The sequence below is a fragment of the Ambystoma mexicanum genome, chromosome 12, assembly GCF_040938575.1.
Source record: "Ambystoma mexicanum isolate Mex_15411 chromosome 12, UKY_AmexF1_1, whole genome shotgun sequence".
In the NCBI taxonomy this organism is placed as follows: Eukaryota; Metazoa; Chordata; class Amphibia; order Caudata; family Ambystomatidae; genus Ambystoma; species Ambystoma mexicanum.
The window spans coordinates 561,330,752-561,355,190 of NC_090936.1; positions in this window are offsets into that span (position 1 = coordinate 561,330,752).

A 24,439-nucleotide genomic window follows, 5' to 3' on the forward strand; every position below is an offset into this window, starting at 1 on the left:
ATCATTCCAGGTGGTCCACCTATAGGGCGGCCATATTAAAACATTTTTCTGTTCACAGAAATCCCCAAGAGGCTCGCAAGGCAGCCTACAATTTACAATGTGGGGAGGATCAGGCCCCACAAGAATTTGTGCAGGAGTTAAAGCGTGCTTTTGCACAGACCACAAGAAGGGTGCGCACGGATAGCAGAGAATTTATTAATACATTTTTCCATGCCTTGCCCAAATACATAATGACCCAGCTTCTGAGGGATTTTCACGAGAAAAGATCTTTAGACTGGGTCATTGAACAGGCGACCCGGATCTATGAGGTGCAGAAGCCAATAGAAAATAAAAATAATGCGCCCAAAAACCCCAAAGCCAACAACACCCCTGCTGCTGCCAAGGTGGCAGAGGTAAAGGTCACCCCCGTTTTAGAGTTGGAGATGGGGGGGCCTAAAAACCTACCTGCACCTAATAATGCTGGGCCCAGAAGGTCCTCGGGCCAGTCACAAACAGGGAGTCAAGGAGGTAGTCCCACAAATGGGGTCCCTCGCTCTCCTGACTATGTAAGTCCCCGTTACAAGGGAAGTCGACCCATCCTGGGTTATGTGTGGACTCCTCCAGCCCAAGGGGGGGGATCCAGCCAAGCACCTAACCCAGGGAACTTCCCTCCTAACTTCCCACCGGAGGGCAGAAATTCTCCAAATCCTGGGCAGAACTTTTTCCCCAGGTATCCACCCAACTTCCAGCCCCAAAATCCTCCACCCTTCTTTCCCCAATTCCCTGAGCCCAGACAACCGAATCCGGGAGAGGGGAGGCCAAGGGTGGAGGGGTATCCAAATCTTCCCAACCAGGGGTACTACCAAAGAAGGGATAGCTACCCTTCCCGGGATCAGCCCAGGGGAGAAAACAGGGCCCCGTATCAGCCTGAGCGGGTTTCCCAGTTAGAGCGCCAGGTTCAAAACATGGCGCGGGATCTGGGTCACATACTGAGGGCTCAGCAGGACCCTCAGATCAGCATGCCGGCGCAGAACGCACCCAACTCTGGACCTGGTGCTCCAGAACAATGACGGGGGCAGCACCCCGATAACTCACCGGTTCCCAGGGAGGAGGCACAAAGGGAAGGGGGGTGTAAAGCCTTGGAGGAAGCTTCCTTCCTCACTTGTAAACAGCCCCTGGAAACGCAGGAACCGGAAACAAAATCTCTTGCCCCTGAAAGTCTGCCTCCTAAGGAGCAGAGGGGGGGTAGGAGAAACAAAAGACCCAAACAGACTCAGTTTGAGGAGGAGGTACTTCAGAGAGGGGGGAACTCCTCCCAAAGAAAAATGGGTCCCTAGGGATGCAAATCCAGACTGGGGAGATGTGGAGACTGAGCTACAGCCGCCCACCATCTCATCCCAGAACCAACAGCAAGAAAATCCCCTGGTTCAAACCCATCCTGGTGACTGCCTCCAAAAAGGGGGGGGCGGCCTGGAACCGGAGCCAGGGGAACCCACAATGGCTCTGATCTCCAGTTGCCAATTTTTTTTTTCAGATTCCCAAGGCTCTCCACAGAATTCTGGCCAAATCTCTTCGCTAGCGATGTCCAAAACCAGAAAGTTAGCCCACCAGTTGTCCAAAAATGTGCATTATCTGTGCCCCCTTGAGGAGAAGGAGGGAAGATACTATGCCCCGGTACAAGTACAGGGGCAGGGTACGATTTCAGCGCTGTTGGACACGGGATCTCAAGCTACCCTTCTGTCCAGAAGGGCCTTTGATGAACTGAATGCAGGAAGGGGAGAGAATTACCAAATTCCTCTCACCTCTCTTCCTGGACAACTCCAGAACTTTGACGGGATGGAAATTCCCGTCGAGGGGACGGCAGATTTGGACATTAAAATTGGGCGATACAAGGTGAAACACCCAGTCATAGTTGTGACTCCAGAGGGCACCCCTTGTTTACTAGGGAATGACCTCCTGAGAAGGTTGTCACCCCTAATAGATTGCGTAAACAAGGTCCTCTGGACCCAGACTAGCCGACCAATAAAATTAAAACAGAGTGTCAACCATGTTAGTTTAAACGGCACCTGCCACATGGTTAAACAAAAATCTGACCAAGTAGAATTCCACTTCCAGAATAGCCAAATTCCAGACGTGACAGTAATAGCAGTAGGACAACAGACTGGTGATGGAGGGTCCTCTCTATTTCTGAAAATCAACCTTCCTTCCAGTCTAAAGTAATACTCCTCGCTGGAAGGAACAAATTACTCATGTTCTTTTGGAAGAATTATTCTTTATTTTGTGGATTCTATACTAATCCACAATCAGAAACTCCCACTCCTATAGTCCAGAAAGATGTGAAATCAGCTCAGACGCTGGCTGATGTTCAGCAAATTGGAGAGCAGTTGTTCATCCCTGTCCAATTAAATGATGGGAAGGACTCTGTTCTCGCTCGAGTGTGTGTGAACAACGGTAAGAGCTTCATCAGCGAAGCCATGTTCCGCCAACTCCCAAAAGATCCAGACATTCCCACATTCAAACTGATAGACAAATGGGAAATGGACCTGGAAGCTCCTAATTCCAAACATCTCCTGCCAAGCAAGTGTATGCTCAAAATCTCCATTGGCAACAAGAGCATAGTCCATAATTGTTGGGTCGTGCGAGACGTCACTGCCGCCTTTTACTTAGGCAGTGACATTCTCAATCGCTTTGCCATTAGTTTGGACCTAATAAACTTCAAAGCTTGGTCCCGATTAGCGGATAATCCCATGGGCTTTGATGATCCAGAAAAAGCATTTAGGTCAGCTCAATTGCTACCTTATGCAGTTGAAATTCAGATCAAAGAGGAAGTCACCATCCCAGAAAGGACCCGACAATTCTCCCTGGAAGTGAAAGCTAAAAGAGGACAACATTTGAAAAACCCTGATGCTTACATACATCTAAACGCTTCTCTCCAACAGCAAGGTTGGGGGTAAACCCAACTCCATTAGTCAACATAGAACATGACACCATTCTAATAGAGGTAGATAACAGCGACTTAAAGAGTATTACTCTAGCCGCAGGCACCATTATTGGAATGGCGGTTGTTGACCGACATTTTTCCATCGATTTAGGTAATGAACTGTTAGGGCCAATCCCCAAGGACTGCTTTGACAGTGAAAGTGATGACAATACAACACCAGACAGGATTTTTACCCGGCATGGGGGGAACTTCCTGGTGTACACTTCTTGCCCTTATGGTAAGGAAGATGTGACTTGTGACTTCAGGAGGGATGAGGTGATTTTCCAAGTCCATGAGGGCTGCCTTTCCCACCTGAAGCCCCCAGTCCAAATCAGCACTCTGACCAGGGCCTTCTCCACCCAGCTGGAGGAGGCCGCAGAGATAGCCAAACCAGAAGTCTTTCCAGGCTTCAGGCAGATGGTGGAAGAGAGAGTCAACCTAGCTGATGCCTGTGTGACTCTGGAACAAAAGCAAAAGTTGAAACAAGTTTTCTTGGATTTCCAAGATCTCTTTGCGGTAGACTCATATGACTGTGGTCGCACTGACATCCACACAACAACAATCCCCACGGACCCTGGCATGACTCCTGTGTTTGTGAAGCAATATCGCTTCCCTCTCGCATCAATGGAGTTCCTTACTGAAATAATTAAGAACCTTGAGTCCCGGGGAATAATCCGTCCAGTCCACAGCACCTTCAATAATCCGGTCCTGGGAATATTGAAGCCAAACGGCCAGTGGAGGCTCTGCGCCGACCTCAGGGAGCTCAACAAACGGGTCCATACTTCCCGATGGCCTCTGCCCTACATTGACCAAGGGCTGGCCCAGATCCAGGGGTCACAGGTATTCACTGCAATAGACCTGACCAATGGATACTGGACCATGCCGGTCAGTAGGGAGGACCAATACAAACTGGCTTTTACCTTTGGGGGCCAGCAGTACACATGGACCCGGACTCCCTTTGGATACCTTAACTCCGGTAATGAGTTCAATATTTTCCTACATAAGGCCATGCCCGACCTGGGTGCGAGGGGTAACCTGGCTTATGTAGATGATGTCCTCATCAAAAGTTCATCTGTGGAGGAACACATAGTGGAGATCCGTTATGTTCTGACCCAGTTGAGGGCCGCCGGAGCAAAACTTTCCTTTCAGAAAGCACAGTGGTGTCGAACCCTTGTTAATTTCTTGGGGCATGAGATTACTCCTCAGGGTCTCTGTCCCCAGGAAAGGAAAGTGGAAGCACTTCAGAAACTGAAAGACCCCACAACTCTGCGGGAACTAAGGAGCCTCCTTGGACTGACTAATTACAGCAGAAAGTTCATTGAGGGCTACGCAGAGATCACCAGACCCCTGATTCATCTCCTGAAGGGGGGGGTCAAGTGGGAATGGGGTCCAGAACAAGCCGAGGCAGTAAAACAACTCAAAAGAAGCCTCTCACAAGCGCCTTGCCTAGCTTACCCTGTCAGAAACAAGGAGTTCTTCCTGGAGACGGGGTTCTCTAATACGTGCTTGACAGCAGTATTATACCAAAAGCATGACAAGGTCAATAAAGTAATCTCCTATGCGAGCAAAACTTTATCCTCTGTGGAGGAAAAATTCAACGATTGTGAGAAGGCACTCCTGGCAACGGTGTGGGCATTGAAGAATTACCGCCCGTTTATCCAGGGGGAACACATCATAGTGGAGACTCCACACCAGCCTCTGCAATATCTCCAAAATGATAGAATACGGGCCGGAAATGTGAGTAATTCCCGAATTACTTCCTGGATTCTGTCAATGCAAGGCTTTCCTGTGGAGGTCAGATATGGCCAAAACAAGAAGAGTCCCCTCGCGCAAGGTCTGGCTGACTTGCATGATTGTGCCAGAGAAAACTGTCTCGAGGACGAAAGTCTAAAAATAAAGGACAACATGGAGGCATACCTTAATTCCCCACACAAAGTCTTTGAAGAGGACAAGTGTGAGGGAATGCCCACTGTCTAAGTGGATGGATGCTCTTACCATGTTGACAACGACGGGGAGAAAGAACTGGTGGCTGGCGTAGGGAATGCATGGTTGAAGGAGTTCCCAGAACCCTCCGCTGGATACAAAATTGGTCCCCGAAGTAGTCAGGTGGCAGAATTGATGGCTGTGCATCAGGCCATCCTCACTGCTGTCCAGCATCAACTCCACGAACTGGTCATAATCACAGATTTGGATTATGTACGGAACGGGTTCGTGGAGCACCTGGTTAATTGGAAAACCAGAGGCATGTTATGTGCTAACAACAAACCCTTGAAACATGGGAAGTTGATCCAAAACATTGATGATCTGGTCACCTCGAATGAGATGACCATCTATTGGAAAAAGATCAAGGGTCATTCCAAAGTAGAGGGACCAGACAAAACTGGAAATGACTTAGCTGATCAGCTGGCCAAAACCGGGGCCATCCAAGGGGATCTAATTGAGATTGAGTCCCTGTTGGGGGAAATCCAGGTCACTGCTATCACTAGGTCCCAGACAAATGCTCACAACGACAGTTCAATTGCACAATGGAGTAAGGAGACCCCTGATGCTGATTTGATTACCGCTCAGAAGGGGGATCCAATTATTGGTAAGTTTTACCAACACCTTGAGGACCCTAAGAACTTTCCCCTGATGGATACCGATTATATTGGGAAAGAGGACCTAATAGTGTTGATGAAATGTCCAAAAAATGTTCCGAATCCAAGACGGTTTGCTGGTAAGGAAATCGAAAGCTGGCCACGATCAGTGGGTGGTTCCTACCTCATTCCGAAGCCTGATGTTAAGTCACGCCCATGATGCGGCCACCGCCGGTCATAGGAGGTTTCACACAACACTGGAAATCTTAAGAGAGGTTACATACTGGCCACACATGGGCCAGGACCTCAACCAATACTTGAAGGGGTGTCTTGTGTGTGCACAATTTCAGCCATCATCCCTCACGCACCGTGCGCCTCTCCAAAAGAGGGGGATGACACTGCCATGGTCAGATTTACAAATCGACTTTGTAGGCCCCGTGATTCGCTCTGCTAGGGGGAATAAGTACATGTTGACTGTGACATGCTTGTTTACCAAGTGGGTGGAATGTCTCCCAGCCCCAAACTGCAAGGCAGAAATGGCAGCTGCCTTGATGATTAACCACATCTTTTCCCGTTTTGGTCTACCTCAAAGGATTGAGTCAGACAGAGGTAGCCACTTCACCAGTGAAGTGATGACAAAGATGTGGGAGATACTGGGGGTCAAAAGGAAGTTGCATATTGCTTACCGGCCAGCTTCTTCTGGGGCAGTAGAGAGATATAACCGAACCATTGTGAGCATATTAAAGAAGTTTGTGGCAGATTCTGGGCCAAGTTGGGATATCCGATTACCTCTGGTCCTAATGGCCATCAGATCTACCCCTTCATCTGCAACCAAAATGTCACCATTTCAGTTGATGACTGGGCGCAAGATGGTGCTTCCTCAGCATTTGCTCTACAGGACCCAAGAGCAGACACTGATAAATGCCTCCACAACTCATGAGTATGTGGAGAATTTAAGGAAACACCTTCAACATGCTTTTGCTTATGCACAGCGGAATCTAGAAAGATCAGCTGATAGCATGAAGACCCACTATGACCTGAAGACTTCCAGGAAGGAATATCAGGTGGGGGACCGGGTCTATCTATACAATTTCCAAAGGAACCAGGCCAAACAGCGAACATTTTTGCCTACATGGAAGGGACCCTTTGAGATTATAGACAAAATCTCCCCTGTGGCCTACAAGATCCGCATCCCCAAAGGCGGTTTGGCAGAGGGGGAAGACAAGTGGGTCCACATTAACCAGTTGAAGTGTTGCCATCCCAGGCACACTCTGCAACAACTGGAGGAATCCTCTGGAATCCTAGAGGGTATGTCTCAGATTAATTCAGTTCTAACTTAAAATATCCTACATATCGCCTATCAAATTCTGAGTTTCTCAATGTGGGTGTTTTCATTTTTGAATGCAAAAAGAAATGTGCATGTCCATATGTTTTGACTATAAATTTATATGCCACCCCACTATATCAATGGTGGGGGAAAAATGTCTATGAATAGGTATTGCCGCTCTTCCTTTGTCGTCCTAGGAGAAAGAAAACCTGGAGACTTGCCAAGGAGGACGATCCGGAGACCGGGAGCAGAGACGCAAGGGGCCCAGTGTACCGCCCAATACTCCCATCAGGACCGGCGAGGAGAACCGATCGATCCGACCGGATGGAGGGAAAGATGCTGAACTGTGCCATCTATTGGAAGAAGATGAGGAAACATCCCAGGTCTTGCGAGTCCCATCAGTGAAACAGAATGGCCATCGCAAGAGGGGTGCTTGTGGGATGTTTTTATCCACGCATCCAAGCCCTACCTCAAAACTGTGCAGTACTGACATGGAAAACATCATGATGGCCAGAGATTCCCAGAAAATGCCCAGGGAAGTGCATGAAGAATAGGCTGCCACCCATTTTGCCAATGTTATGGGCACAGAAGGGCACTGCCTAAAACCACCATTGGACTACCCACACAGTAGCCTGAAACCATTGGGAATGGCAATGCTGATTGCCAAAAGCAACCTAGAATTGTGGGGAATTCATTTTCTTAAATCCCAAAAATGGGTGCATTACCAGTACTCACCACTATCAGAAAGCCGGCGTTTTAAAACAACACCAAACTTTTTTTTTTTGGTGTAAAACTGAATAAATGAACCCAAAGCAGGCCAAAGAAAGACTTACTGAGAGGTGGATCCAATGTAAAGTGATATTCTGAAGTGACTTGAGGGTTTATAACAAGACTGGCTGAGCTGTGGATTTCAGCAGTTTAAGTAAATTTGGACTGAAAGACACTAAAAATCTAAATGTTTAAAAGAAATGAGTGACCTACTTTTGAGTGTCACATAGGTTGCAATTGTTTAAATGTCATAGTTTTAAACTTAGAATCAGAATTCTAGCTGCATATGTAAAAATGGTTAGTTTTATTTGAATGCAGAAAACTGGGTAACTAAAAGTGACATTAGCTGGGGCCTGGCTTAAGGAACTGAATTCTGCCCACCAGCTACCCCCGACAGGAGTTGAGACTTGCACAACTGCTGTGTTCCCAGGCCTAGCTGCCGTTTGCTGTTCCCACCAAAAGGGATATGACACTTCTCTGATTGAATTATCAAGGGACTGCTAGAGACTAAACATAGGACCCAGGCAGAGGGTTTATTGAAGTGGCCATAAATGGCTTCCTCTTGAACAATGGGCCTTCCAGGGCCCAGGCAAATGTTTTATTATGGGGGCCGTAAAAGTGGCTTCCTCCTGTAAGGAAAGGGGAGGAGCACTGCATGTGAGAGCAAGCTGGCTTGGCAGAACTGGAAAAACCAGAAATTCAACCTTGTGCTGGGGGGAAATCACACCCCTTTGGAGCCAGAATATGGTTTTAGAAAAAGATAATAACTCATAGTACGGACTTGTCATAATTATTTAAATGATACCATAATTCTTGTGATTTTTCTGCCCACATTTTAAGAGGTTTTTAGAACCGGTGGCATGATCTGGGGGCAAACTAGCAGTTAAGAGGGTATTACTTAAAATGTATGCATGTTAAAAGTCTGATACTTCATCAATTAATGCCTGCATGCCTTGCACACATTTGGGTAAATTTGAGTAAGAATCTGATATTGGTAACCTGACCAAAAAGTGAAATATGTTGCCATTTCTCAATGCAAGCTCTCAGGAAGAGCAGATTTGGACAGGGTATACCTCCTGTGATATGTGATGGGTGCATGTAATTTTAAACAAATGTGTACCTGTGCAAATATGTCTTTTGGGTCAAAATATAGATTGTGTGTAATTTGACAGGGGTGGGTTCTCTGTACCATAAACAGACCTCATCATGATGACACTTCATTTCATTCCCCCAATCAAGGGGAAGAGGATGAAGTGGCCAATGACAAGTGGAGAGGGGTAGGGCCTAGGAAGCTAGCCTTTCCACCCATTTTCAAAACACATAAAAGCAGACAGTCAGGACAGATAGGGACATTCAATTCCATTTGCTGCGGAGCATGCTGCCGGACCATACCACATCCAGAGATCCAGGCTTCAAATCCATCAATCTCCAGAGAAAGCTGTGCAGAAAGATCCAGAAGCAGTGCTGTACCCAGAGAGAGCAGAGCTGACCCAGACCACTGTTAGCAGAACCAGAGAGCTGACCCAGATCACTGTGAAGTGCCGAGACCAGACCAGAGTCCAGTCTAAAACCTGACCAGATCCGTGGCGAGGCCCATTCTATTTCTAAATATATTGTGAGTACCTAGCAGAACTGTGCAGAACCAATCTCTTAGTTAAAATAATATAATTCAATCTATTTTAATCTAAGTAGAACTGCCTCCTAACTGTCACCTGTCATTTCTAGTTGCTAGCTGTCACTTGTCGCTTTGAACTTTTAACATTTAAAATCTTAAAAACAACCTTTACCATATCGCTCATATCTCCGTGACCGTTTGTCTTAGAGACTTGCAGTAACTTTCGTCTGAAAGCTGGGAATCTTGGCTTTTCAACGAATTTAGAACCGCATTCCTATTCCATACACTATTGCCGCAATTGCGAAAAATGCACTCGCGAATTTTGCCGCGATTTGCAAATTTCTCCACGTGTGAAAACAGCAGTTTCCTTGCTTTCCTTGCCAAAAATTCATTTGCCTCTTAAGAACCATCCCTGAATCATTGCTAGAGTGAGCCTGGACTTATATTAACTAGATACCACTCACCCTGAACCTCTAGAGGGAATTAAAAGCATTTTAGCATATTTTTCACTTCATTGCCAGCACATATAAAAGCATTTTGGGCCTGTGTTTCCAACTTCTGTGGTCTAAGCTTGCTGGGGTGAACTGAATTACATTTGATTGCATTTCTGAGAACTGTGTGCTTTCCTTCCATTTCCTTGCATTGCATAAAGGGGGGAGGGGATTGCCAGAGAAAAGTGATTACATTGTTTTGTTGAAATCATATTGAGTATTTTCTGTATTGCATTTTCATTCAACATTACATCCATCTGAAATTATAAAGCATTCTCTACCACCTTATTCTTCTGTTCCTATTCCCAAGTGTGCTAGTGCCGGACTATCCATTATTGATTACTGCTCAGATTAAGTGTGATATTCAATTATTAATTTATTATAAAGTGTGATATATATATCTATTGTTTAAATTATCAAATAAACCTTTTAAACTTTCAAAATAGAACTACTTCTTGGCTCAGTGGGGTCAGGGGGATTCCAAGAGAGGGGTGTTATATAGGGGTAGTCATCCAGAACGCATGAACTGGACATAAAGATATATCAATAAGGGTTTCCATTCAGTATCCCAGACTAGGCATTGACTTAGCTGTAGTGTTGAATTGAATCCTCTTACACCGTGCATCGGGTGTGAGGCGGTTAATTGAACACCTTACTAGTAAGCCTGGAGAACATATGTAACATCACGTATGGCTTATTGGCAGTTACAATCAAGCCGAAGGAAGTGATTGTGTCAAACCCTATTTTCCTTGTGAACGTCTACCGAAACCCTTGGTGTAGTAGCATATATGGTTTGTTGGATAATCTGTCTGACCTCTTGCCAGCTTTCTTTGGGGAGGAAAACTGGCTTCTCATCATGATCACGGGGCGATCTTAATGCTGACCGCATTGCTGTTCTTCACTGTAACAATTTGGCAACATTCCATGAACCTAATTCAAAAAGCAGGACAAGAATGGAAGGCAGGCAATGGGTAGATTTTTTTGACACCTGGAATTTAAAGATGGTTAATGGTACCATTACTGGGGATGTTCCTCCAAATTTGACATGGTCATTAGGAGAAAAAACATCATTTTTAGGCTATTTGATTATGTCTTCTGAGGTATCGGATCTCTGCAAAGAACTAAAGATTATAGATTCTGCCCTAAATTACCAGAGAATATTGACAGCCCACATGAAGAGTACCGTGGCCTGTACAAGGAACAACGTATTCAGCCAAATCGCGGTTAACACGTATGCCAATAGATTAGCCAGGTACATGGGAAATGTGGGCAAATACAACAGCAATTTTAATTCTTTTTTCTTTTCAACTTCCTTAGAGGAGAAGACGAAAACAGTGGAACCTCAATTTTCCAGGCATTTGTCGATACATTTAAAATGGTCTCCGTAGGCAATAGGACGATGGCACGTCCACTGATGCACAATTTTGACCCAGTAGTCCAGGATAACAAGAAAATCCGAAGAAAAGCATTAAGGGACCTTCTTGGGAGGGGTTTGCCTATAGCCGAATAGAAGGAAGTTGTCAGGATACTCAGGCAGAGATGCAAAAATTGGGTTAAAAGCTGTAACTTCATCTTACTCCAAAATGAGGGAGAGCACATGTTGGAAGCATTAACTAAGAACGACTCCCGTAATTTTTGAGAGGTGATTAATAAAATGAACATTCAACAATAACACGCATTACGTAACCTCCCTGAGAACATCTGGGTAAAGAATTATTCACACCTTTATTTGGAATCTGACAATACCATCCTATTTGACCGTCAGGTAATCCCCTGAGCCCTGACCTTATCAGTAAACTCGATTGAGGACATAAGTAGAAAAGCCTCTAACCCAACGAACCAGGCCCTAATGGGTTTTCTAACGCTGTTCTAAAGGGAGTTCCCCAACTGTGGGCAAGTGTCCTACATATTATGTTCTCAGGAATCATATCAACTGGGGTAATTGCCCCTTCGTGGGATCTCGCAGTGATATTACCCATTTACAAGAAGGGAGAAAGGAATAGTCCTCTCAACTATCGTCCTATCTCCCTTCGTAATTGCGAAAGTAAAATCTTTGCGGGCCTGCTGCTGAGCGAACTGGGGAGTTGAGCATCCCCTACCGGCCGCTTGCTACTTTTGGAGAGGGATAGGGACTGACCTGAACGGTTCTGTGGGGAACTGCCTGAAGGCTGCCTGAAGGATGAATCAATGAGGGTTGGTAGTCTTCCGGGATACATAGCGGCTATTGATTACTCCCAGGCATTTGATTGCATAAACCATAACCTATTGGGGCAAAAGCTGAGGAATTGGTTGATTCCCCCTGCTCTTCTTTCAATCTTAGTTCATTTATATGACTCCACCCTTCTTCATGTTCCGCTGTATGGGTAGGGAGGACTGACAGAATGCTTCGAATTTAAAAGGGGACTCCACCAGGGCTTCATATTGGCTCCATGCCTGTTCAACCCTTATCTGTCAGACTTGGGAGAATTTCTGTCTAATTTTCATTTTGCTCCGCCCAGGATATCCACTCTAACAGAACATTATCTCACTTGTTCTGACCACATGATCCTTCTGGATAGAGCCCTGGTGTGCTTGCAGAGGCAGCTCGATCTGATATGAGAGTTTTCATTTAGGAACGATCTCAGCATCAATGAAAATAAAACAAGCATTACTAGGATTCATTTTAACGCTTTGGACTTGATACTGCTGATAATGTGGGCATTTCAACATCATGCATCATGCCCAAGGCGACGAAGTAATCCACCGAAATGATGAAAATCAACTGTAGGCTCTGACGCTTTTCGATATGCCCTTTGCTCATATTCTATAAAATGAAAGTAATTCCAAATCTCTTATATGGCATGGAGATTGCATGGGCCTAATTATAGGGGGGACAGAGGGTTTTGTTCTCCCCAACTTCTGTGGCATGCCTTTTTGTCTCCCCCTACTTTTGGAGGGAGGGCAGGGGGGCCACAATCATCAATTATGTAATTGGACAGTGCAAGCCCGGCTCGGGTGCCCAGCAAGGCTTGCGCTGTCTCATTACATAATGCTGAGATGCCTGGCAGCCGCGCTGCAACACATTCAGGGCCGGGATTCCCTGCATGGCTCAGTCCCTCACCCTGGCTGGCCTGACTCAAAGTCAGCAGCCAGGGTGCTGAACTGGGTGTTGCAGGGCCTGGCACCTGTGCTTCCACGCTAGCAGCAGCACTTCCAGGGGCTGCGGCGCAGAGAATCGCTTTCCGGCTTTGTGTTCAGGCGACACACAGACAGGAACTAAGAAGCTCATTCAGCTTGCTGGTTTCTGTCTGGAGGTGCGTGAGTGACAAGATGTTAGGTCGGTGTAACATGAGACCGGCATTTGTAAGCAGAGCAGAAGTACTTTTTTTTTAATATAATTTTTAATTGTGTTAGTGTATGTTTGTTGGGGGGCTGGGATTCAGGCTGACCCTAGTAAGGGCGTGTGTCACATTTGGACAATGTGAGCAGAGCTCACAGTACACTTTAAGGCCCCAGGTACGAAGACACACTAACAATAACAAATGATGCTTTCTCTGTGGCAAGCCACAGCTCTGCCATGCCTGTAAAATTAGTCTTGCCACTTTTCAGATGCTACTAAAGCACCACCATCCTAATTTCAAAATGAAGTTGGCAGAAGGTGCGCCCTTCCCAAGTAGAGTGAAAAGTGTCAAGCTGAGAAAACCTGTGACCCAAAACTGTCGTACTCTGCAAATTCTGTGAAATTAATTTGAGTGCTATACGCCTTCCAAACATGGTGAATTTTTGTTAAGCAGTTTTTGCTCTAGGTGCACAGAAGGAACCGTATGGGATTTTGTGTTAAAAGCACACTTTTAGGACCTCTGCCCCAATCTACTTTTTTGGTAACATTAGTGGAAGGTGGCATTTTAACACACAACAACAAAAATAAAACTGCAGGATCATTCCAGATGCAGGAAACACATCTATTAGAGCTTTGTCGAAGCCGTCTGAGGCAAAATACATGCAAACTTCCTAATTATTTTATGGATTGCACCAACAGAAGTGACTTCACAGAAAAGGACATTGCAAGGCGCATCATCAGTCCTTGATACTTGGAGGCACCATGGAAGTGACTTTAGAATAAGTTGCCATAAATAAGCCAAGTGACAAATAACCATGTGGTGCAAAATGCCTAAATGGCACTTTTGTTATATGTGGAGCAACTCTATGGTCATTAGGCTTTTCCATTATCATACCATGATACATTAACATAAGCTTTGAAGTGAATCAGAGTCACTTGCAGAGTTGCAGATAAAGCACAATGTGATTAAATGATTTGCCCAGGATCACACACTTGGTTAAATGGTGAAACTGGGATGTGGACAATTTAAGCGACCGCGCACATCTATCCAGGTTTAGTTGATATAGATATTTATTAAGGCTTTTCTTTACTTTTCATGTGCTTAAATAATTATTTATAGCAATGCCTTGGAAGCAAACCACATTACATAATAAACTAGCCTTTCATAGTAAACTAACCATACACTATAAACATTGTCATAGAAATATGTTGAGCAATGGGAGTATGGCTTTAGTTCTATTCTCCCCATTCTGCATGCAAAGTCACAATAGCATCATATAGATTTATGTGAGCCTAACAAATCCCCCTTGGGTTTTAAAGCCATAGTCATTATTTCATAAAGCATGCAACATTATGCACCCTTCTCACTTCTGCTCACTCCCTCCCATTCACATTTCTAATGGGACAAAAGCTCCCGCTAATAGTACCCCCTTCCCTCCCATCAGTGCCTGATCACTCACATTGTAATGTTCTGTTGATACAGAGCAACCTGAGGACCCTCTGCTGCCCGGAGCTCCTTGTGACATTGTCCTGGCAGCGGGACACCTCTACCATTCAGAACGGGTAAGGTGTCCTGCTGCCAGGACAATGAGCATGCTGATCAGGAATTGCTCAGCACACATTGTCCTGCCAGCGGAACACCTTTGCCGTTGGGCACCCTCTTTGATGTGCAGAACGGGAGAGTTCTCCCAATGACAAATGCCCCAGTCTGGCTCTCAAAAGAGCCACAAGGGGCAGCTTGCCCCCCCTGCCTCTCCTTCTTGGTACTCCACTGCTTGGAGCCATTTGAACACAGGAAAACATACCTCAATTTTAATCAGTCAGAATCTTATAGAACATATCTATCAGCACTTACACATATAAGTTGCTGTGCACAACCCAGGTTTGGAGATATATGGCATTTAAAAATGGATACCAAGTATACTTGGTCACCCACTGCATTAACTGACGGCTTCTGCCTTTGAATGAAAGGAAAAATCAAGGGAATTGCTGACATACCAGTGAATCTGTTCCATTGGGCCATGGCTTTACAGTTCAGCTAGGTCAAGTAAACTTAGCCCAAAATGTCAGGGATCAGGGGGAGATAAAGTCTGGTCTGCTCAATGGACGTTGTGCCACTAATTCCATTTGTTATTGTATCTGTACATATAAATGTTGTGTGCACACAGTGTATGTCAATGGAGGTGCTGGGTGCATTTGTGTGTTAGTGAGAGTGTATGCAAGCATATGTGTGTTGACTTTTGTGTCTAAATGAATGATAAATAATGCATTGTTTGTATGTTCTATTGGAATTAAGTTTGTGAATGTTATGTTGTGTCACTGGGTGCATGGCAGGCCGGCTAGAGATGTGTGGGGGCCCAATTGAATTTTAAAGATAGGCCACCAGTCTTATGAGAGTTATAACAGAGCGTCAGCAATGGACTCTTGTGGTGCAGTAGTCTAGTGTTATCCCTCAGGGATTTAGGGTGTTTGACCTCAGTACAAAATCACAGCGAAATTGACCATAGTCATTTTCACTGCGAATACGTTTTTACCTCGGTACAAAAAACCAAACCCATGTCCCCCCAAACCACCAGTACACCCATAAACCCCCCCTGCTTACCTTTTCTCCATCCGCCACCTCTCCTGTACCTTGAAGCGTCAGATCCATCCATCTTACGGAGGTCGGATCTGATGCTGCAGGGTCCCTTTTTCTTCTTTTTTGTTGGGTCCCCTGCCACCAATGCTGAGGAAGCGGGGGACACTCCAACCCCAGCTCTTCATGTTCAGTATCTTCGGCTTCAAACTAATGGTATTGACCAAATTCAGTCAAATCTACCATTCCACCAAATTTTATCGAACAATTTGGCCGAAACGATAATAAGGGCCACCACCCGCCCTCCCTCCACTCCACCCCTGTCCCCCCCAACATTTTCAGCAAAGTTACTCCACTGGGAGATTGGTATGACAACCAGGACCATGAATTACGATAGAGTGGAGTCTAGAGTGTGTAATTGGGCCTTCAATTTTCCCAATTGCATTTTCGATTGAAGCCTTACGGTTTGAGTTGGTTTTAACATCACTGCGTTCTCATCTGGAGTGGATGATTTTAAGGCTAGATAGGAAATTGCTAGACACACAATGGGGGTCTTTATACTCTGACCTAGCTGAGATTATAAGGATACCATCCTTTGGCCCGTTGGTGAATTTATCAAAAATGAGCCGTTCAGGTATTACGTTGTTGTGATGAATCGGTGGATGATTTCATTTTCAACCCAATATCAGTTGAAAAACTGCTTTTTGAGCGTGATTGCCTGTCCCACCATGGCAAACCCCTAGAGTTAGCTCCAAAATATCTAAAAAGGTTCCTAATGGATATTGCCGCCAACAGTTCTTGCGGTACAGATTAAATCTGATCCCCACGGGAGAAATGTGCTCTATCGGGTCGCCTCTGGATGGGGATACAGGAAGATGTTGCTCATGTAATAACAATAAGGTGGTGCAGACTAGGGAGCATATTCTCGTGACCTGTCCTTCATTGCTGCCTCAGAGAACATTGTGGCTAGGCCAATTCGTTCATAATCTTGATAACTTAGTAATAGGGGATTTTTTTACTCCAACCTCTAGTGGGGAGAAAACTGCGGTGACTATTTCAGTGGTTCAATTCCTGCAGTATGCAAGCCTAGTACGAATAAATACTGCTAGTTATGCAGTATATTGGACACTAGCTGAATTTCTTATGGTGTATTAATGAGTTTATTTTATTTGTTTTCTTTTTTTGTATTCCTAAATCTTTCTGTATGCCTCTTGAAGAATGTGCATGTTTTTTTAATCTTAAATGTTACTTTACCTGTGTAAGGTTGGGTATGAACAACCAAAATCACGATAAAAAAAAATAAATAAAAAAAAGGTGAGTAAAGAAGAGGTTTGCTCCTTTGTGGGCATAGACACATTTAACAGCAAGTGTGTTAGGAACTTTTTTCAATGCTCTCATTTTAGGGGTCTTCAACATAGAATTACCTGTCATTCCCATTGTAGCTGCTAGAGTTAGGGGGTAGGTGCAGTGGTCTGTCAGATACCAGGGAAGGAAGAGAAACTCATCTATAATGCATCCAACAACAGTTACCAAAACAAAGACCCAGTATTCAGTCATAGAAAATGAACGTTTAGCTTGTGTACGGTGTGTGGAGCAATTTATAAACTACCTATTGAGAAAATGTTCACAGTCCGTATGGTCCACAAGTCACTGCTTGAAGCACTGTCAGTTAGAAGGATGTCATACGACACCTGAACCCCGAGTATTGGCCGGTTAATTTTAAGGTCTAAGAGTATAATTACCATGTTACACATGTCCCTGGTGCACAAAAGAAGGTGGCAAACTTTCTCCTACGCATGCCCTTAACTATGCAAACCAGAGCTAAGGAGATTGAGGTGTTGTATGTTGAGCGCATTGGCATACATGTGGCTGTCATAACTAAGGAGAAGCGGGAGGACGAATTGAAAGAAAGATCGAGGTTTAAGCAAGGTCATTGAATGGACAAACAATAGGTCGATAGCAAAAGGAAAAGTAGATGATGACCTCTTGCCCTTCTGCGAGGTGAGGGGGGGGGGGCTTTCCGTGGAGAGAGACATACTAGTACACAGTTACCATTTAGTAGCTGAAAAGTCGTTCAAAGAGATTGGTCCTTGCTGCCCACGAAAGTCATCATGGCATCACTGGGATCAAAAGAAAAGTTCACAAAAAGTAGCGGTGGCCAGGTGTAGACCGGTTCTTAGAACAACTAGTGAGAGAATGTTGGCTGCGCCTGAATTCTAGCAAAAATGTTAGACTAAGTTTGTATTCCCGGGGTTACAGCTTGTATTCCCACTCCCAATCCAGAGGGAGCATGGAGAAGCTTGAGAATAGAGATTGTGGGACCATACCAGGTGTCAGGATCAATAAATAATGGTCCTATGTGAAAAATAGTTACCCAAAGCAATATTTGATTAGCCCTACTCTTACCATATCCCCTACTCTAACACTTACCCTGACACTTATCTACCCTAATAACTAACCAAACCCCAATATCACCAGCCCTGAAGCAGCCACCCTGGCACTAACTCTTACCCTAATTCTAACCAAAATCCTTACTTTAACCCTAGTCCCTATCCTTACCCTAACCCCTATTCCAACCCTAAACTGGGCAATCACAAACCCACAAAACCCTCCTTAAGCCCAACAATTACCTTAGAAGCACTCATTTGTTGACTACTTTTTGTTTGGCAACTATTTCACTGCAGAGGTGTTTTCACCACAACTTTTTTATTGAGTTCATGTTTGATGGAAACATTTTCACTAGATACTGAAATAACTATATTATTGTCATGATAGACCACTTCTCTAAGTGGCCTGAGATACAATTGTAGAAAGAGCAAATGGCAAGAATATCTGGACCAGGCGTTCAGGATGGAGCCTTAAACTTAGGCGATATAAATCGCCAATGAACCGCAGTTTAGAGGGCTTTAGTGGTGACTACATATGTGAGCGGGAAAGGAATCAAGTGGAAATGTCCTACCGTCTACTACCCTGAGAGTAAGGTAATGATGGAGAGGTTCATTTGCGCGGGATGGGGACACAAAAGCAGTCCACAAGGAATAACAGCAAAATCACAAGGGCAGTTAGTGACATGTTATGGTGTGTGCAATCAGCTCCCAATGGGATCACAGGAGTAACACCTTTGCACTTAATGCATGGAATGGATTTGAATTCCAGGCTGGATCACACATGGGTTAATGCCAAGTCCACAAAGCAGGTGGTGTTTCCAGTGAGATGAGAGTGTGTGTTGTGTAAGTGAAAGGGAAATATGAATCGTATTATGTTAGAAGTAGACCAAGCAGAAGTTTGAAAAAGGCAACAGATACGTATATTTGTAAGAGGATTCAATTCAACACTACAGCTAAGTCAATGCCTAGTCTGGGATACTGAATGGAAACCCTTATTGATATATCTTTACGTCCAGTTCATGAGTTCTGGATGACTACCCCTATATAACACCCCTCTCTTGGAATCCCCCTGACCCCACTGAGCCAAGAAGTAGTTCTGTTTTGCAAGTTTAAAAGGTTTATTTGATAATTTAAACAATAGATATATATATCACACTTTATAATAAATTAATATTTGAATATCACACTTAATCTGAGCAGTAATCAATAATGGATAGTCCGGCACTAGCACACTTGTGAATAGGAACAGAAGAATAAGGTGGTAGAGAATGCTTTATATAAGTTCAGATGGATGTAATGTTGAATGAAAATGCAATACAGAAAATACTCAATATGATTTCAACAACACAATGTAATCACTTTTCTCTGGCAATCCACTCCCCCCCTTTATGCAATGCAAGGAAATGGAAGGAAAGCACACAGTTCTCAGAAATACAATCAAATGTAATTCAGTTCACCCCAGCAAGCTTAGACTACAGCTATGAGTTTGAAATACAGGCAAAAGTGCTTTGATATGTGCTGGCAATGAAGTGAGGAATATGCTGAAAATGGTTTTAATTCCCTTTAGGAGGTTCGGGGTGAGTGAAATATACCTGGGATGAGTTCAGGCTCACTTTAGCAAGGATCTAGGAGTAACTAGCAAGTTAAACGAATTTTTGGCAAAGGAAAGCAAGGAAGCTGCTGTTTTCACACGTGGCTGGATTTTTAACCAAATCGCAAATCGCGGTAAAATTCGCGAGTGCAAGAATCGTGATTACGGCAAAAGTATAAGGAGTAGCAAGTCAGTTCTAAGCTTGTTAAAAAGCTGAGATTCTAAGCTTTCAGAGGAAAGTTAAACCACACGGTTCCAGAGATATGGATGATTAAATAAAGGTAGTTTTTTCGAATTTGAAATTTTAAAAGTTCAAAGCGACAGGTTACAGCTTGCAGCTAGAAAATGACAGGTGACAGCTTTGCAAATGACAAGTGACAGTTAGGAGGCAGTTCTGGTTAGATTAAAATAGATTGAATTATATTATTTTAACTAAGAGATTGGTTCTGCACAGTTCTGCTAGGTACTCACAATATATTTTTGAATTAGGCCTCCCCACGGATCTGGTCAGGTTTTGGACTGGACTCCGGTTCTGGTCTCGGCACTTCACAGTGATCTGGGTCAGCTCTGCTCTGCTGGTCTAGCCTCTCTGGATTCTGTATACTGCTCTGCTTTCTAGGTACTGCTACAGGTTCTGGAGATTGATGGATTTGAAGTCTGGATCTCTGCATGTGAAGTCGACGATCCGCATGCTCCGCAGCAAATGGAATTGAATGTCCTCTCTAGCTTCCAGTGGCTCTTTTTATGTCTTTTGAAAGTGGGTGTGTGTGCAGCATCACTAGCCAGCCCCTCTTTCAACTTGTCATTGGCCCAATTCTCCCCTCTGCCATGATTGGGGAAGGAACTGTGAGTCAGAGCGATGCTGTAGGTTTTATGGGTCAGAGGATCCTCCCCTGGTCAGTTTGCCCACAAATCTATATTTGATCAAAATACACATTTCTCAAATACATAGTGGTTTGTCATTGCATGTACATATTCCCTATCACATGAGGTAGTCTCTGTCCCAAATCTGCTCTTCCTGAGGGCTTGCATTCAGAAACTGCAACATTTTCGATTTTAGTGGGTTATGCAACCTTGGTTCTTCATTAAAAAATTATACACATATACACGGCCTGTCCATACATACTCCAGTAAATTCCTATGTCTCTAGCTTAAGCACAGAGTCTGTAGTATCCATAAATAGCGGGGTTTTGCCCCAGAACATCACACAAATTCCCAACGCGTCTTAAAATGTGCACAGAAAAATCACAAGAATTATGGTATCATTTAAATAATTTTGACAAGTCCGCACCATGAGTTATACATCTTTCGTAGAATCATATTCTGGCCAACAGGGGTGTGTCTTTTCAGGTCACATGGTGTAGAAACCAGTTTATCCAGTTTCTGCCAAGCTCAGAGACCCTGCCCCTCCCAGCTTCTGCCAAGAGGAAGCTATTTTACGGCCACCCTAATAAACCATCTGCCTGGGCCCAGGACAGGCCTTTGTTCAACTCCCTGTAGCTGCTCCACCCCTAATCTAATCAGAGAGGTGACAACTCCTTTTGGCAAGGGGAAGAGTGGCTGAGCAGGTTTTAACTCCTGTGGGGGTAGATGTCAGGCAGAATTAAGTTTCATTAAGCCAGGTTTCAGATAAAATGTCACTTTTTGTTCCCCAGTTTAAGTCAAGACAATTTTTACATATGCAGCTAGAATGCTGATTCTAAGTTCAAAACTATGACATTTCAACAGTGACAAACTATGTGACACTCAAAGTAGGTCACTCGGTTAATTTAAACATTTTCGATTTTTGGTAGTTTTAAATCCAGTTTCAGTTAGGCTGCTGTAGACCTGCAGAGCTCAGCCAGTCTTGTTATGAACATTGTTTTGGGGCTCTTCAACTTCCCAGATTTAGTATGCACACCTACTTCATTCTGCCAGATGTCCGCTGGTGTTCAGTGAGATTTTTGGATGTGTTGCAATGTTTGAAATTAGGCATTTTGAGCTGGCATTCAGGGAAACAAAAGGTGATTTTAAAGTGTGGTTTTTCCTTTGGCACACATTTCACTCACGGCACCCCAGCCCATCCTGCTCGCACTGGTGGGTGGCAAGTTAGGCAACCATTTTAGTGTGCACAAACTGCGTGGTTCTCCTGGATTCTGGCGCACATGTGGGCTTTTTGGCCATCTTGGATTTTCTAAGCCCACAGCGCCAAATGTTGCAGCATGATAGCTCAAACGTGGGTCAGGACACCCAACATGATGGAAAGGTGACTATGTGACAAGGATCAAAATGATCAAGCAAAGGTAAAGAGCAGAGGCGTTGCTAGGGGGGGGCTCAGGGGGCTATAGCCCCCAGTCTTTTGTTTGTAGCCCCAGATAGAAGCTCAGGGTCTACAACCAAAAGGCTCGCTAGCCCTGAGTCCCTCGAGTACCAAAATTAGCAAAGCCCAGATCTTTTCCAGACCTAGCAACACCCCTGGTAAACAGTGGTGTGAGTCGGAAGGCCTGGGCCGAGAACTTTTGGCAAGGCTTCCCCAAACAATGGACCCAGAGGCAGATAGGGGTATTGTAGTAAGGGAGCAATGACTCATATGTGTGAGGGATTTGCCTCTTAAGTTTGAGGATTAAGAAATGTGTAGGGGTAAATGATCCTTACCACTGATTTGACATAGGCAAGGGAGAAAGAGTGATATCATTAGTGTAGATTGTCTTATGTTTTAGTGTAGATTTCTATGTCTTGTTACCGTTACTTCGCCCTGTTTATTGGATTAAAGTCTCCATCTTTTATTTTATTGCCTCAGGGTGTTCATTAGAACAACACACTTTTTCTTTTCCCAGAGGGTGGGAGTGTATTTGTGGTGTGCAAGATCATTAGAGTGAGGTTACCCATGTCCGTAAATATAACTTTAAAAAGTTCATTTTGCACATTTTGATTGGGGGTGGGTTGACGATTTTCACAGCATAAGATCTTGCTCAATTGAAGTTGTTATAAGTTTCCAAATGTTAACAACACAACCTTGTAAGAGATAAATATTAGGGTACAGAGGTGGACAAGTGGGCCATGTGACGAATCCCAAGATGTTGTCACTTCTACCCAAGGTGAGCCCCTTCCCATGAGGACAGGGTGGTGGGGCTACTACCCGATAGCCCCCGTGGGGGTGATTCTCAGGGGCAGGATCTTATGGGGAGAGGCTCCCCCTCTGGGGATCAGGGAAAACATCTTGGGAGAACGCGGTATGGCCACTCCAGCCCAACACCTCTTGACGCCCTGACCATGTATACCCCACTACTATACTCAACCAACTAATGCATATGTGTGGGGCAGTCAGTTTGACATCCACTGAGACAAGGAAGAGCTGATACTATCCAGTGGAGACTTGTGTCGGAAAGACTGAGATGAGGAGTGGGCGTGGAATAGTGAAGAATGCTCTGTGAAACTCAAATTAACATTCTAGTCCTTCATGTGAAACTGTTTCAACAACTAACATAAAAAGGGAAGAAGGACTCAATACCTTGTCAAGCCATCCCAAGAGGAACAGACGTCAGAGGAACTGTTTGGTGCAGGAAATTCAAGCACCTACAGTGCCAGCCTCCTCCTCACCTTCAGAAGCCAGCAGGCAGTGACGCATGCTGCTAGGCTTCCGAGAGTCAGTGTGAGCCTGACTCGGTGACAACGGTGGTGAGACTAGAAGACTGCTTTCTGCTGCTCTCAGGTACGTATACATTCTTCCTTTCTTTCTGTCCATGCTCACTGAACAGCCTTGTGTTGCAACCACTCGCTTCCCTGCTCTCTGGTTTAGACGCTAGTGATCCTGTATCCTTTCCCTTCCTCTCACCTGCCTTCTCTCTTCCCGCTGCCTTCTTCCTTCATGTCATCACGTTTTGGTAAATAATTCTGGAAGGTTTCTGTCCTGTCCTATGTCTTCCTTTCACCTGCCTTCTCTCTTCCCGCTGCCTTCTTCCTTCTTGTCATTGCATTTTGGTAAATAATTCTGGAAGATTTCTGTCCTGTCCTTTCCCTTCCTCTCACCTGCCTTCTCTTTTCCCGCTGCCTTCTTCCTTCTTGTCATTGCGTTTTGGTAAATAATTCTGGAAGATTTCTAACAACTGTCCTGACCTGTCCCTGCTCACTGAACCGCCTTGTGTTGCAACCACTCGCTTCCCTGCTCTCTGGTTTAGACGGTAGTGATCCTGTGTCCTTTCCCTTCCTCTCACCTGCCTACTCTCTTCCTGCTGCCTTCTTCCTTCTTGTCATTGCGTTTTGGTAAATAATTCTGGAAGGTTTCTGTCCTGTCCTTCTCCTTCCTCTCACCTGCCTTCTCTCTTTCTGCTGACTTCGTCCTTCATGTCATCGCGTTTTGGTCAATAATTCTGTAAGGTTTCTAACAACTGTCCTGACCTGTCCCTGCTCACTGAACCGCCTCGTGTAGCAACCAATCGCTTCCCTGCTCTCTGGTTTAGACGCTAGTGATCCTGTGTCTTTTCCCTTCCTCTCACCTTCCTTCTCTCTTCCGGCTTCCTTCTTCCTTCATGTCATCGCGTTTTGGTAAATAATTCTGGAAGGTTTCTAACAACTCTACAGTCACATTATGCATTTCGTTTCTGTGCTTTTTTGGAAATTCGAATATTGATGTATTTCTACCACTTCTTGTTGCTAGAAACACACAAGGCAGGATCAAAATGTATTGAAACGGAAGGAAAGAAACAGGTACAAAACACGCCAAAATGCTGAAAATGCATTCAAAAGTCAAAATCCAGCCTGTAAAGTAGAAGGAAGGATTACCACCACTTGATAGGACAATAAATGAAAAAATGAGCTCCAACAGACGCATAAGTGGTCAGAATGGATTGAA